The sequence below is a fragment of the Doryrhamphus excisus genome, chromosome 9 (genome assembly GCF_030265055.1).
Source record: "Doryrhamphus excisus isolate RoL2022-K1 chromosome 9, RoL_Dexc_1.0, whole genome shotgun sequence".
In the NCBI taxonomy this organism is placed as follows: Eukaryota; Metazoa; Chordata; class Actinopteri; order Syngnathiformes; family Syngnathidae; genus Doryrhamphus; species Doryrhamphus excisus.
In genome coordinates, this window is record NC_080474.1 from 16,173,269 (window position 1) to 16,189,832 (window position 16,564).

The window sequence follows — 16,564 nt, forward strand, 5'->3', positions numbered from 1 at the left end:
ATGTCACCTTAAAGTGGAGTTACCTGGAAATATTATATTTACGTATGTACACATTAGTAACCATCCAATGAAAATGCACCTACAAACTTTTTATGCTTTTTACGTTTTACTAACAAGTAACTTATGTTTATGTTTATGTTTAACACTTATGTTTATGCTAGGGGTGTAGCAAACCGTTCAATACCGGCGTCATGGTTTGATATGCACACTGCTTATTTATGTCAGTGGAGAAACAACAAACATGACAATGCATTTACACCAAAGTGAAAACAGACAAAGACAACCTTAGCACACATGCTACAAACTGTACCCAGGTCATTTAGAAAGCCCTTAGCACATTTTTACTATCCGTTTCTGTTGTGGATGACATTTCAGGACATGTTGTAATATTTATTAAGAATGCACCACATCTCCATCTTTTGTTATTATGACATGGTGCTTTATTTTGTCTTAAATGGTGTGAAGTGTGTGTAGCAGTGTAAAATGTTTTATATGCCGTGTATCCTCATGAAGGTCGCGGGTGTGCTGGAGCCTATCCCAGCTGTCGAGAGGCGGGGTACACGCTGGACTGGTCACCAGCCAATCACAGGGCACTTATAGACAAACAACCATTCACACTTACATTCATACCTATGGACAATTTGGAGTCGCTAATTAACCTAGCATGTTTTTGGAATGTGGGAGGAAACCGGAGTACCTGGAATCACACGGGGAAAACATGCAATTTCAATAAAAGCAATTTATTTTGTGTATCAAAAAAGTATCAACACAAGTATTAACACAAAACATATCAAAACTGAATCAAACTGTCAATTTTTTGTATTGTTGCATCCCTTCTAAATGTGTGTGTCTGTACTGTATATATTATACCTTGAAAAAAATAATTTTTCCACGAAAAATACACCATAAGCACGCACACCTCACAGCTAGGAGACCAGGGTTCAATTCCACCCTCGGCCATCTCTATGTGGAGTTTGCATGTTCTCCCTGTGCATGCGTGGGTTTTCTCCGGGTACTCCGGTTTCCTCCCACATTCCAAAAACATGCTAGGTTAATTGGCGACTCCAAATTGTCCATAGGTATGAATGTGAGTGTGAATGGTTGTTTGTCTATATGTGCCCTGTGATTGGCTGGCACCCTCTTAGATCCTGGTGAGGATAAGCGGTAAAAAATGAATGAATGACGGTTGTATGTATTTTTGTATTTCATATACTATTACATAAGAAGGGGGTAGCAGTTCTTTTAGAGTTGGGACATCATGGAATGATTCCAGTCAGATAACTGACACTTTATATTCAACAAGCAGGATCAAAACAATCAAACTGCTGTCATGTTACCACCTATAATAATAATAATACATTTTATTTGTATAGCGCTTTTCAAGATACTCAAAGACACTTTACAAAAGAATGAAGTTGAATAGAGCAAGTAAACAGAATAAAAGACACACCAAAATACAACATTCATTGGTTAATACGCAGTTAAAAAAGCGGGGCGGGGCACAGCAGTCAGATATAAAAGGTGTATAAAAGGTTGTACACGTCATAAAGGTGCTAAGAGTGTGACAGTTTGACCCTGGAACTGATTATTTCTATTATTTACTATGGGACAAAGTGATCAGCTTTCTGAAAATAATTGTGGGCTGGAATGGTTGTTTGTCTATATGTGCCCTGTGATTGGCTGGCGACCAGTCCAGGGTGTACCACGCCTCTTGCCCGAGAGCTAGGATAGGCTCCAGCACCCCCGCAACCCTTGTGAGGATAAGCGGTAGAAAATGAATGAATGAAAATATATTTAAAAATATTTTTTCCACGAAAAATACACCATATACAGTACTATTCACTGCATCACAGAGTTGGAGCCAGTTATCATCGCAAAGCGCAACACACCGATTAACTGCAAAAGAACCTCTTGCCTCCATGGCCCAGAGGACAGCACGCCACAGCACATCAACAATTACTGGCTTCAACTCTCAGAGAACATCCAGCAAGCCACTTTCCCTAGGAACATCAGGGGGCATGTATGCATGCATGAAGCAAGCCAGCTAAGAAAGAAAACTGCACCCTTGAAATCCAAAGCAAGGGAAGTCATCGCAGACTAGGAATTGGATAGCTTGAACACTACACGTACATCCTTTAGTCCAAAATAAGGAAGCACTTGATGCTATGAAGGACATTGCTGTTCAGCCAAGTATGGAAGAACTATTGATTATCCTAGCAAGCAAGGTCTTTGCTCGTGTAGCTCTGGCTCGCCTGCAATTCCTTTCCAGCCGCATCTCCACCAAGGCTACATAGCATTGTTGCCTCCTTCCACAATGAAATGTGGTGAGGTACAATGGTGCATCATTAGAGCCTTTCAAGATCATGAGCAGGGTGAAAAATCTTGATTTTTTTCTCATTTTCTCCATGTTGCTGAACTTTGCCATCCAGAACTCTGCAGAAGGAAACTCTTTAGTCTGTCCTGACTGAAGTAAAAAAGCAAGGTTAGGTTTGTTGAATCATTGTTGATGTTCCGTTGACCACTTCCACAAGCGTACAGAGATTATGGGATAAAAGCCAACTGATCTTGAACGCCAAACTCAAGGTATACCAAATGTGTGTCCTCAGTACCGTGCTGTATGGCAGCGAGCCCTGGATGGCGTATGCCAGAGAGGAGAATCATTGTGAAAGTTTCCATCTGTGCTGCCTGGTAAGTGGTGAATTGTCTTTTTTTTCCACTTGTATAGCGCTTTTTCACCTCCAAGACACTCAAAGCACCTGCGACGCATCAAGGGTATCAAATGGCAGAACGAAGTCACTAACACCACTGTGTTGGAGAAAGAAAGTTCTCTCAGTGCTTTGCAATCATCCACTGGGTTGGCTTGTGCCAAGTTTAATAAACCACTGGTGTAGTAACAGTAAGTAAGTAACATATGTGTCATATCTACACCAAGGAACATATCAGCAGTTTATGACAGAAACATTGCAAAGAAAGACTGTTGGTGGCATCAGTAACAACTGTAGTCGGTGCATCATACCCCTCCAAGTGACAGCACCCTCTCTGGTACCCCTTTTCAGGAGAATCATATATACACACTCCTGATAGGTGACAAATTGCACAAATGCACATTTTGCACTGTTGGATCTTAAGGAGGTTCTAAGTACAATTTCAAAATGCAAAAATAAGTGTGACAAAAACATTTCAGTAAGCAATTTATTCCAAACATTTATTAAAGGGGACCGATTATGCCAATTTTTTGGCCCTTTGTATTGTGTTGTGGACTCCTATAGAGCAGCTACACACAATATCCCACACAGAAAACGTTGTAGATCTTCCAGATTCTGCACCTTTTCCAGCTGTATTTATTAGAATTTCCAATTGTCAATCATAACAAGTTTGTTTAATTTATTTTTTGTATGCTTTAAAATCCCAATAAATTGGAGGTTGACTAATCATCCAGAATGTATAAATTATGACATATTATTCATTCATTATATTATTGAATTACTCTGTATTAAGTATAAAATAGGCAACATTTTGTTACCACAGCACCATCTGCTGGGCTGCACCTGCCCCGAATACAAAATGTCTACTGCTGTAATTGAAATAAAATATGCTTCCTCCGCCTCCGGCCGTCCTGGCTGCCTCCAGATGGTCCCTGTGGAGTTTTTATCAGGCCCATCTGAGCCTGGGAACCTGAGAGCGTTGATGTTGGGTGGGCAGTGTGGTGCCACGCCAAGCGTCCTGTCCCCAGGAGCCCGAATACGATCCCCCACCGCACCTCTCTCCCCTGTTTACCTGCCCCCTTGCCTATATTCCACCTCACTAGTGGCTAGACTTACTGCTACTCCTCCTCTCCCCCCCCCAACACTGTCATCTCTGCCCTGGGATAGACTTTCTTCCACCTGACAAGGCCTGGACTTGAATGACTGAATAAATAAAATAAGGTTTGGGGTTATAATAAGTTGGTGGCACTTTTTCCAACATTAACATAATATATAAAATAATAACTAGAAAAATATTTTTTTTAATTATAATTTTTTCCCCCAAAAGTATTCAAAATGTTTTTCTTGGAAATGAAATAAGACATTTTTGAGGAAAACACAATTTTTTTACACTACCAATATATATATATATTTGATTTTTTTTTAGAATTAAAGTCTTTTTTAGAATTTTTCGAGAAAATTAAGTTCTATTTTTTTTAAATAAGGTTGTATTTTTAATGAATAAATTACGATTTTTCCAATAATATAATATTTTCCAACAATAAGTTATTTTCCAGGAAATTGGGATTTTAAAAAAAGTAATTCTTATTTAAAGTCTTCATTCATTCATTCATTATTATGTTTTTTTTTGTAATTTGTCAGTATTAAAGCACTTTTTTGAGCAATAAAGAAATGTTTTCCATTTATGTGAATTTTTATTTTTTTTAAATAAAACATTTTATATTTATTTTCAAGAATAAAGTAGTAATTTTCTGGGAATAAAGTCATATTTTTCAACAAATAAAGGCTTGACTTAACATGACTGGAATACCTGGACAGGTGAGTGGACTTGGGAAGGTGTCAAGTGTGTTTGAAGGGGGGAACTTGGCATATCACACAGTTTTCCAAAGTCCTCTCTAATTATTTCATAAATAAGTAAGCTAGGAGTTACGGTTAGTGATGTTGGTGCTGCAAAGTTTTGATTTTCAGGCTGCCTCCTATCCCTCCCTGCATCTTCCAGGTCCCGCCTGTTAATTAGGCCACGTCTTGGGTTTCTCTGTCATGCGTGATATGAGTCTATCAGAGCTGCCTGTCATGCTGGAGGGGGTCACATGACGTTGCGCTCGGACTAGACGTGGCCTCCAAAGAAGAGGGAAAGCAGCCAATGAGGCAAAGTTCTAAAATGTGGCAGATATGAAGCGTACAAATAAAAAACATACACTGTATACATTATGATAGCTATTGTTATGTTGCTGTTGCTATAAACAGACAAAATGCTAACACATTTATTCTGGGTTGAATTTTTTGCACCTGAAAAAAACTGGATATTTCTAAGAAAAATCTGAAATATTATATTAATATTGGAAACTGATGTTAAAACACCAAAATATTATTATTTTAAAGGCAAATAATACAGTTCTGGTATGGGATTTCATTAGATTGTTCCGGTGTAGATTGTTCTGGATCAATATTTTAATCAAGTGTAATTTGATGTGTACTTCATCAGCTGTAACCCCTTTTGTATTATTAATGTCCAAATATTGGTACAGTCCAGAAGCTCTAACTACCTGTGCTATAGTTTATTTCGGTATCATTCCAATAGTTTTCAAAGAAAACATTTCTTGCAGCACTTGAAGTTAATTTCAGCGGTCAGACTGAACAGTCAGCCATCAAACTGTGAGGAAAAAAACTGACCTGCTAATTGCCGAAACACCCACTGACCCCTGCAATGTACATCATTTGGCAAGGCACAGCGTTGGGACTATACACGCAAGAAAATTGCTTCACACTTAGGGCATTATTGTTTCAGCAGCAGAGAGATTGCCTCGTGTGGCCCTGGGTGGCATCATTAACGCAGTCTGGAGCAACACCTTTAAATCAGATGGCATTGTTACTTGTGCCAGCACTACTGTTCATACATGTGATTTACTTGCACTTTTTGTGATTAATTTCATACGCCCAGGAGTTCTCACACACTTAGTACTTGTGATTCAGTCCTTGTGTATACTTCATAAGTACTGTATATGTATAAGTTTGTTTTAGATTAGTCTTATTTTGCTGTACATAATACCTGTGGGATGCAGTTAGTTTGAAGTTCAAAACGGTTTTACTTTATTTTTTTTTCTGACTGGCTACTGCAGGGGCCTCGTAAGGCGGGGAAAACGTTAGGACAATTCCTAGGGCTCCTTTTCATTTCTGGGTTGAGATATTTGTTTTTCCAAATATAGTCATAAGATAAAACCTCACTCCCTCTGCCTTAAGATGTTCTGTAGTAATTCATTCATTCATTCATTTTCTACCGCTTTTTCCTCATGAGGGTCGCGGGGGTGCTGGAGCCTATCCCAGCTGTCTTCGGGCTGGTTGCCAGCCAATCACAGGGCACATATAGACAAACAACCATTCACACTCACATTCATACCTATGGACAATTTGGAGTCGCCAATTAACCTAGCATGTTTTTGGAATGTGGGAGGAAACCGGAGTTGGTCAGTTTAAATAAGCTATAAATAACAACTTTATTTTTTAACTTTAATAATGATGTGGAGTGCATGACGAAGTAGAAAAACTAACTTCACTCGTATGGATGGACATGTTCTTTTTACATTGTCATGTCCTATCATCCCTACCTGAAATTTCGACTTTCCGCTAGTTTGTGGATGTACAACTTTGGTTTGTTTCAATAACATGACTGTTGATTGATGATGAATCTGAATATTTCCCAGCATTTCGGTTCAAATTCAGTTACTCCCATCTTCTGGTGGTAATTAAAAAAACGGAATCAGGAGGTTGCTTATAGCCAAAAATGTTGCCGCCAATGTTCTAATTAGAGACCCCGGCTTTTGTAGACCGGTAACCGGTAACTGGATCATTTAATTGTATTGTAAGTACTATATCTCTAATTATAGTACATACAGTCAGGGGTGTCCAACCCTTTCAAAACTGAAAGGGTTCGGGGATCACTTTGATACATTATGTACATTGAACACGCTAAAACTAATCCAAATTAGGTCAACAAACGCTAAACTATTAATACATAACCAGATCAACTTTTTGTTATACCTGTTTGTGCAAAGCAATTTCTGTAATATCTCAGTAATGATGAATTCATTTTATTTGACAGGTTAAGTGACACAACAACCCAGATGTAAGATAATATTATAGTCATTATTATAATAAAATATGTGTATTATATAAAGTAATTAAAATATTGTTAGTCGACCATGATTTTAGGTATTTAATCGAGTTTAAATTTCAGGTTCTGCAGTGCGGCCCTATGGTGCCACCTGTTGCTGCTGAAAGCCTGCAAATACACGTTTCACTTTTCCTTGTTTTGAAGAGGAAAAATCAGATAAATACCAGCCAGCGTAGCCTTAAAGGTAGCATGTCTTTCCCATGGTGGAGCAAGAGCCAGTGCTGCGTGACGTCCATCAAAATCTGGCAGACAAAAAAGACAAAAGCAGCAAGTAAAGTCAGCCAGTGGCTGGCTGATACACAAGTCCACAGTGACGCAGCTTTGCTCCCACCATGAATTCTATCCTTTCGGCCTGAGGCCTGGGAAGGGCGAAACGGTGATCTTTCTTTTTTGCACAGTTGAACCCAAACTGTATTTTTGATTGCGTCCAAATGTACGATTGACCTTCTGATGTCACTATTCTTTATCCGAGTGAGGCTTCTTCTCTCTTTTCCTGCTATGGTCAGTAGTGAAAGAGGCTTCAGAGGCCTGTAATTAGCTGCTTGACCCCCGGGGGCTTTGGGTCGCTCGGATCGAGCCCGATCAGATGAGTAATTCTAAGCATCGGCTGGAGTGAAAGGCATTCGCAATGGGTCCCATGAGTCAGGGCGGACCGGATAGGGACTCATACAATCCTGCACAGACCACCATACACACGAGCTGCCATAACTCAAGGAAAGTGAGTGGGGGTGGGGGTAACCCGAGACAGGCAGTGGGAAGGAGAGGTGCAGTGTTGGCTTGGTCAAGTGCCTTGAATCCTGCAAACAGGTCATATCTGGTTCCACTCCACCTGAGAAGCCAACCCTGAGGAGAGGATTCAAAGAGATGAAACCTCCCCGTCTAATAAAGATTTTCAACAGATTCATTCACGCTGGAGTCCGTCTGCATGTCAGCCAGGGTCTAATTGCGCTTCATATTATGAAAGCAGCTCAATAATGGCTAAATGTGTTGTAGCGCTACACTTCCTGTGTTGATTAAAGGACCGGTGTGTGTATGTGTATGCGGCATCAAGGACACTCCAGCTGGGAGACGCAAACCTGAGACGACACAGTCGCTAATGCTTCGGGCACCTCGGCGTGACCCAAACACCGGCGCCCATTGAAGTCGCGGCCGAGTGTTGCGAAAGAAGGACAAAGGTGTCTTGATGTGAAACTGTTGCCCTTGGGGGAGGTAAAGGCAAGACATGGATAGGACGGAGAACATGAAATGATTGCAAGGAAGTGAAAGAGTGAGGGAAGACTTCATTTAGTTCAAGCAGTAGAACCGGCTGATGGACATCACGCCGACATGATAGAAAGCTCTTGCTTTCATATTTATTTGTTACTTTCATCAGAATGAAAAGAAGAATAGATGAAAATAAAGGATGTTTCAACCTGTTTTCTTCTATTCTTTTGTTTTCCTATGATCTAACAGTGCTGCTGCGGTAATTTTATTACGGGAACGGACTTACTATTAGGCAAACACAGGTTAGGTACCTCAGATTTCAAGAGCAAAGTACACACTTTTTACCAAAACTACTGATAAAGCAAAAACATAAACACACAACAACAAGAGCCAGATACTCTTCCAGTCAGCCGCAGAAGTAGTTCTTGAGATGAAGCTGAACCTGATGGTTTTCATTATTAAATTATGAAACTACATTAAATGTTGCTTAATGTTCTTATAATTACAGTAAAAATCATTGAGATAATTCACTTGTTCACACAGGTCATAATAATAATAATCCGCCAGGAGAATTTCCTCCTCTAATTGGTAATGGTAATGGTTTTATTTCATTTGAACATGCATCAGATTACAATTGAATGCATCACATAATCAGTTCACAGTTCCACATGTCCAAAAGGAGTAGGAAGAAGCAAAGCTTATTAAATCCTACCCCTCCATCTGGTACTTTTACAATCAGTAACTGTTACATTTGTTCACTTCCTGCTTTCCTAATATAGTTGAAGGTTTATTTTGTTATTTATTTATTTTTTTGTCACTGTGTGGTATTTGTTGACCTATGCTGTTCTACTCTGTTATAGACTCCTCGGTCCCTACTGTTGGGGGGGAACCACGAGATACACCTGCAGTCAATTAGTAAATTAGCAAAGCGCTTAGGTTCAGCTTTTGTTGTTTACATTTGCCAGTTTATTGCTCAGTTTGAGTTGTGTCACACTTTCTTGACTTCTGATGTCTGCATGCAACTTCCTCAGTTTAGAACTTTGGTAAGTTTGCTAAGCCTTTTGCTAAGCTCTGTTTGTTTTTTTCCTTACATACTAAGAACTACACTTGCCTCTTATCTGCATACAACTGTAGGTCCAACCTTCTCACAAGCAGTGATACCTATATCTATAAAAAAAAAAATTATGGTTCACTTGTACCAGTGGACGAGTGGTTAGCGCGCAGCTAGGAGAACCGAGTTCAACTCTCTGTGCGGAGTTTGCATGTTCTCCCCATGCGTGGGCCGGTTTCCTCCCACATTCCAAAAACATGCTAGGTTAATTGGCAACTCCAAATTGTCCATAGGTATGAATGTGAGTGTGAATGGTTGTTTGTCTATATGTGCCCTGTGATTGGCTGGCCACCAGTCCAGGGTGCACCCCGCCTCTCGCCTGAAGACAGCTGGGATAGGCTCCAGCCCCCCGACCCTCGTGAGGATCAGTGGTAGAAAATGAATGAATGAATTGTAGCAGCTAGTTATATTGAAAAAAAATGAATCCTTTGATGGCTTGGATTCACATCCTGAACTCCACTATAGATATGAATGCTTGTACACTTTCATTTCTTAAAGTATTATTTCATGATGAATTGGAAAATGTGCCCATTTCTGAAACCTTAATACCTTGACTTCCGCTGCATTGCCTTTTACGTAAACATTTTAATTTCTTTCTCATAGTAGGAGGTAGATCTTTTGGACTTGGTCGCTTTAAAAGTAGCTTGCAGGCTGAAAAAAGTGGAAAAAAAGACAAACTGAGACAGCATTTTAGCATACACTAACCAAAGTTTTACTGTATATTGGAACATGTACAGCGAATATACGTATTATACCCCTTTTGCAGGAGATGTGGGGTCTGAAGAACCTACAATGCCTGTGGAGGACCTTCAGAAAGTTTTTTCAATTTGTTTTCAATATGTTTGCCGTTCATGAACGTGAAAAAAGATGGTGATAAGTGCAAAAGTCTCGTTGGGAGTATGGTCGATCAAAAGACGAGGTATCTTTGGGATACCTTCCTCTTTACCTCTCTCAAGTCCTCATGTTTACAAACCATTATTTCCCAGCGTGCTGTTCCTCCTCCTCCTTTTTTTTTTAAAACTGCGTCTTTCTTTGTCTTTTCTCCTGCTGCTTGGAAATCTGCAAGGCTTGCTCATCGGCGCCAGCGTCTGTTAATCCCCTCCCAAAGCACCTTAGCAACGCTAGGAATTTAGAGATGCTAAAAAAAAAAAAATACACCACGACGACAACTGTTCTTAACGCTGGGCTCACATTGGCACGAGTGGCCACATCTTGAGATGTGTGTGTTTTCCATAAGTAGTTCAGAACAATCTGCAAGGGTGTGATAACCAAGGGTCTCTCAAGTGTATGTGTGTGTATGTGTGTAAAGTGGGAACGTATGTGTACGCCATGCCATGCCAACAACCTGCTAATCCCTGCGTGTAGTCACCTGAGATGCTGATTATCTAGTCCCAGAACAGTCGTCAAGTAGGCACCCCAACCGGACTAGTGTCTTTTGTGCCGTCACGGACCAGAACGAGTCATGAGACTGACTACACAAAACATGGTTTGAGCATTGATATAGCATGTGCAACATTTTTTGATGAAAAAAATGACAATGGCGGAAAGAAGGAAACACACTCACAAAATGCGCTCATTTGTTTGTCTGTATTTTCTTAGTTAAATAAGAAAGAACTATGAAAAAAAGACTAAGGAAAGTAAAGGAGTGTGTCATCACACAACATAAACCGTGTACAAAATTACAGAATTTATCGCTAAATTTCACAAAAAAAAGTTCATCTGTGTTTTCATTCAGTCTGTTTTGTTAACTAAGTTAAATGCTACAGTTCAGTAAAAGATAAAACCTTGATCTGCTCTATCCATCCATTTTCTATACTACTTATCCTCACTAGGTTATGCTGGAGCTTATCCCAGCTGTCTTTGGGTGAGAGGTGGGGTACACCAGCCAATCACAGCCAATGGCAGGGCACATATAGACAACATTATTATTATTAACTTTTTTCCTCTACTATATTGGGTAATATGGTAATGGTAATGGTTTTATTTCATTTGAACATGCATCAGATTACAATTGAATGCATCACATAATCAGTTCACAGTTCCACATGTCCAAAAGGCGTAGGATTTAATAAGCTTTGCCTCTATCTGGTACTTTTACAATCAGTAACTGTTACATTTGCTCACTTCCTGCTTTCCATAATACAGTTTAAGGTTTTTTTTCTTTTTCCTTTTTTAAATAATGCACCTCGTACCAAAGTACGAGGTGATATGACCATACAATGACATAATGGTTACCATAGTAACTATGTGTATAAAGTTGATTATAGGAATGCTATTTAATATCTACAGGGCTCTAATAATGTTTAAAAAACATATATAATAGTCCATAAATTGGTTTTTTAATGCTCTATCTCCAAAAATATTCCATTTATAAATAAGGGATCCTACTTCACAGAAATTTCAGGCTGGAGGCGGGGTACACCCTGGACTGGTCGCCAGCCAATCACAGGGCACATATAGACAAACAACCATTCACACTCACATTCATACCTATGGACAATTTGGAGTCGCCAATTACATCACATTTAAGAATCTGCCTTTGAAGAAAATTCTAATGAAAATACATTTCTTATATGGATTATGATGCTGGCATACAAACCCTGAGATATAACATCATCAACTAGGAATGGAATAAATGGAAAAGGCTGGGTTTACAGAACAAAATCAAGGCCAGCAAAATGAACAAATTGGCGCATTACTGCTTATAGGTGCAATAAATCCATATTAGGTATATGAAATAAGACCATCCCATCTGAGTGGCACTACAGTACACATTTGGCATGAAAGCAAAGTTTTCATCCCTCAACGTTAACAATTCCCGACAATTATTATGACTTTGTCAGTCATTGGTCAGACCCTGAAAGGAATCTTCTACAAACCACTTATGTAAACACAACAACGTTTTATGTAGAAGAAGGTCAAACTCGTCATGATTATTGTATAGCGCGTGTAGACATTGGCTGCCGCAGCGAGTTAGACCCCTGATAATAAAACCAGCATCTCCGCTTGTGCACCACTCCTTTGGAGTGGGTCAAACAGCTCATTAAATACACCCGAGGCTGTGCGAATATTCATTACAGGCATTTTGATGGCTTTTGCAGACGTGAAAATACAGCCAGTTCTTAGAAAACATGCCAACAAGAGGGACTAAGAGTATTAAGACTGGGAATCTGGCTCCCGTTGATGTGTGTGTGTGTGTGTGGGGGGGGGGCTTTTGGAGACACGACACTGCTGCTTTTTTGTCCTTGTTGTTATTTATGCTTTTGCCGAGATCAGTAGGAATGAGGATTGTTCACAGGTAAGCCCGAATAAAACTATATGAAAAAAATGATCAACCACAGTTGACATCTTCCAGCCGCCATCATGTTGTGTTCGCTGATGTCCGGGCGAACACAACAGTAGTTTATATCAACACAAAAACATCACAATCCGTGACATGTAACCCGGAAGAGTTTGAAGCTGTGAAATTGCCATTTTATGCATTTCCCAGCATGCTTTGCTATTGTTAAAATGATCACTTTTGAGTGTCTCGTGCCTCTTTAAAGTGAACATAAACAAGAAATGAAAATAGTTATCTTTAATGGTACATCCAGCTGAGAGTCTTTGGCATAACAGTGAAAGCGAATCTAATGTTTGCCAATGATATCACTGAGCGTCAGCGTGTAAATATTGAACTGAAGAGGGCTGAGTACTGATCCTTGTGGAACCCCACAGGTGACACCACCAATTAACTCAAAATCTGAACAAACATCATGTTCGAAGGTGGAATAGTGGTTCTTCTCTCAATGAATGGAGCTACAAACGCACACACACGGGGCGGTATTTGAGGAAATAAACATCAACGTCAGCTGTAATAACATTTATCTCATCATTAGAGAATCCTAGTCAGGGTACAATGAGCTCAATAACTAATAGCGGGTAGGTTATCAGTGGAATTATAAACGATCAAACATGGCGACAAACATGGCAAAGCAAATTGAATAGGCTTATAACCATTAGGGGCTATTTATGTGTTTTCCTATTATTGCTGCCACACAAACACATCCTTCATCTGCTCCTATCTGAGCCCATCTAAACGACCCGTTGTGTCAATCGCTTCACCCCACAAGGTTCAAAGGTCGTCAGGCTCAAACTGCTATCAGTCTGCAGCAGGTTGCAAAAGAAACCTATAAATAAAAAATAAAAAAGAGCGAGAGTAAAAAAAAAAGAGGTGTTGCTTATCAGAAGTTTTTGACCCCTCATTAACCTCCCTGCTGCAGCTTTGAGAGTGATCACCTGTTAGCAGGGACAGAGAAATCCTTTACAGCATCCGGTGTGCATCGCTGATAGGCTGTTATTGAATGATCCGTCCACTGTGGAGTGAGGAAGAACTGACTGGCAACAGCTACAGCAGAAAGACATGTACTTGAATTCCCACCAGGATAAACACGCATGCATAATGTGGGGAATTCTGAGTGCGGAGTATTACTTAAAGAGGTGATTTATTAGCCGGAATTGAGAGGATGGTGAACGCCGCATGGTGGCCACACAGTCAGGCGATCGGGAAGATACGGGTTTGAATCGCCGTTTGGGCATCTCAGTGTGGAGTTTGCATGTTCTCCCCATGCATGCATATATATGAGCATTTCAATGAAATTTTTTCAATCCTTTACTTCCTGTTTTGTTTGACATTAGCTCAATTTAGCGCCATTGTCCTTGTTCACAGACACACCTTCTCTTTATGGGTTCTACTTGCTTTATTTGAATTAGTTGAGTAATAGAAACAGATCACATACTAAGTACGTTCTTTTGGTTTTTTTTTCATGACTTTTTCATGACTCTGTTTCTCTGTCCCGGCTGATCAGTACAATATGGCTAAGGCAACAAAAATAGTTCAGTTTTGGTAGTGATCAGGCAAATTCACAGTGAAAATTGCCCAAGAATGGCACCTGCAAATCAAAATGGCCGACTTCTAGTGATGTCCGATATCAGCATAAAAATGCGATAGTGTTTAATATCGGTATCAGATTTTTTTAAAAAACGCTATATACAACATATGTTGTACATCCGGGAGGGGCTCAGAGTAGAGCCGCTTCTCCTTCACATCGAGAGGAGTCAGTTGAGGTGGCTCGGGCATCTAGTCCGGATGCCTCCCGGACGCCTCCCTGGTGAAAAGGCCCCGGGGCAGACCGAGGACACGCTGGAGATATTATGTCTCACAGCTGGCCTGGGAACGCCTTGGTGTCCTCCCGGTGGAGCTGGAGGAGGTGGCCGGGGACCAGGAAGTCTGGGCTTCCCTACTAAGGCCGCTGCCCCCGCGACCCGGATAAGCGGACGAAAATGGATGGATGCATAACACATATGTGATCATTCCAAAACAGGAGATATGTTATGTTACACATATCGGTATCAGTATTGGCTGATATCGGAAATGCATGTGCATGTGTGGGTTTTCTCCGGGTACTCCGGTTTCCTCCCACATTCCAAAAACATGCTAGGTTAATTAGCGACTCCAAATTGTCCATAGGTATGAATGTGAGTGTGAATGGTTGTTTGTCTATATGTGCCCTGTGATTGGCTGGCGACCAATCCAGGGTGAATACTGCATCTCGCCCCGAAGACAGCTGGGATAGGCTCCAGCATACCCCCATGACACTAATGAGGATAAGCGGTACATGGAAAATGGATGGACTTCAAACTAAAATGGCCAACTGACTATCATACGTACCAGATTCAGTGTCAATCCAGTATCAAACCAGTGCTAAGTGCTAATAACATTCTTGTGGGGGGATGTTTTGTGTTTCATTGGGTATCCACAAACTTCAGCACCAAGCTCCACCCACAACTTAAAGCGAAAACGCACAATGTCGACCATCTCTGTAGAATACACGTGTTGTTTCCGGTGGCGATCAGAAGAATCACTGCTGTGGAGCTATGAGAGTCATACCAAAACTGCACGTCTGTACTTCTTAAAAGATGATTCTTTGATGATTTTACACCACAAGACAGAAACAAGCATGGGTACTAGTCTAAACTTTTTATATAATAAAGACGTGAACTTATTCTTATGAGATTGTTTTGTTTTCCAAGCCAAACTTAGTGTTCAATTTTAAAGGTCTCACATGTATTATAATGTATTATACCCCCCACCCTCCAAAAAAACACTTTCCTTTTTCTTCCTCTTGAGGTGGTCTTGTGTGGTCCGGCACTGTCCTCTGCAGGGTCTACCCTATGTCCCTCTCACACCTGCACCCAAAGTGTCCCCTTCTCATGGGACTCTCTGGAGCATGTAATTGCCTTTGTGGCTGCCAATGAGTGGGAAAAACTTCCCAACCTTATACAGTGCCCTGGCTGGCCTTGCTTTTTAAAAAATAAATAGGGGGGTGAGGGTGTCTCAGCTCTCCAAAGCATGGACGCTGCCAAAAAATTCCAACAGTGGCGCTCCACAATCACTCCCGAGCAGGAGAGACTGGGATGTTGTGAGTAATGGCAAGTCTACATTCCCCCTTTCAAGCCTGCAGGCTGACAATTTATCTTTATGTGTTCTTTTGAGGGGGATGGTGTGTTCACTGACCGGTCACTTTTATTGATAGCCAGATAAGAAAATGGCAGCAACAATAAAAAGTTGCAAAATAAAGTAATTTTGCCCTAACTTTATTATTATTATTATTATTATTATTATTGTAGTTGTTTTGTCCCTCCATATTCGTGCTGCGTTTGGGTGCTAGATAGCACAGCACTGCAGGATTAAGAGGCAGCAAGATTGTTAAACATGTCAACGTGTAATTGCACGATAAGGCCCCTTCGGAGGCATTCACTGGCCCAGTTGCTTTCTCTATTCCGCCGCTAATCTCGCCCGCCACATTCGCTCTGTGCAATCTGTCTCCATAATCTTCTGTGACAGAGGAGTGCAGGCTGCTGGCACATTTTTTTAAGAAAAAAAAAAGGGTGGAGGGGGTGTAGAGAATATGCAGAGGCGTGATAAAGTGACGCTAATTATCCCCATTTAGGACATGGTAGTGCAAGGGATCGGGGCTTTAAGCAAGCTGCAGGAATATATCAGTGCCCTTGCATACAAGATAAGAGCGGTGCACATTTGCAGAGATTTATTGGGAGAATGGTCAGTGCAAAAAAAAAAAAAAAAAAATCTCTTTTCCTGCCTTGAGGTGTCATGTCTACATGACAAGTCTTTCGGAATTCACTCCAAATTTCAACACATTTTTAAAAAATATTTTCCCCCCTTTTACTATGATTATTATTAGCCAGCAGTGAAGCCTCACAGCTTTAACCGTCAATCTTCATCAGTGTGAAACAACCAAGCCCTCCCTTTTAACTATGTATTTCAGATTAATTGATTCCCCCCCATCCCTGAAATGCTTAAGTAGGAATAAAGTT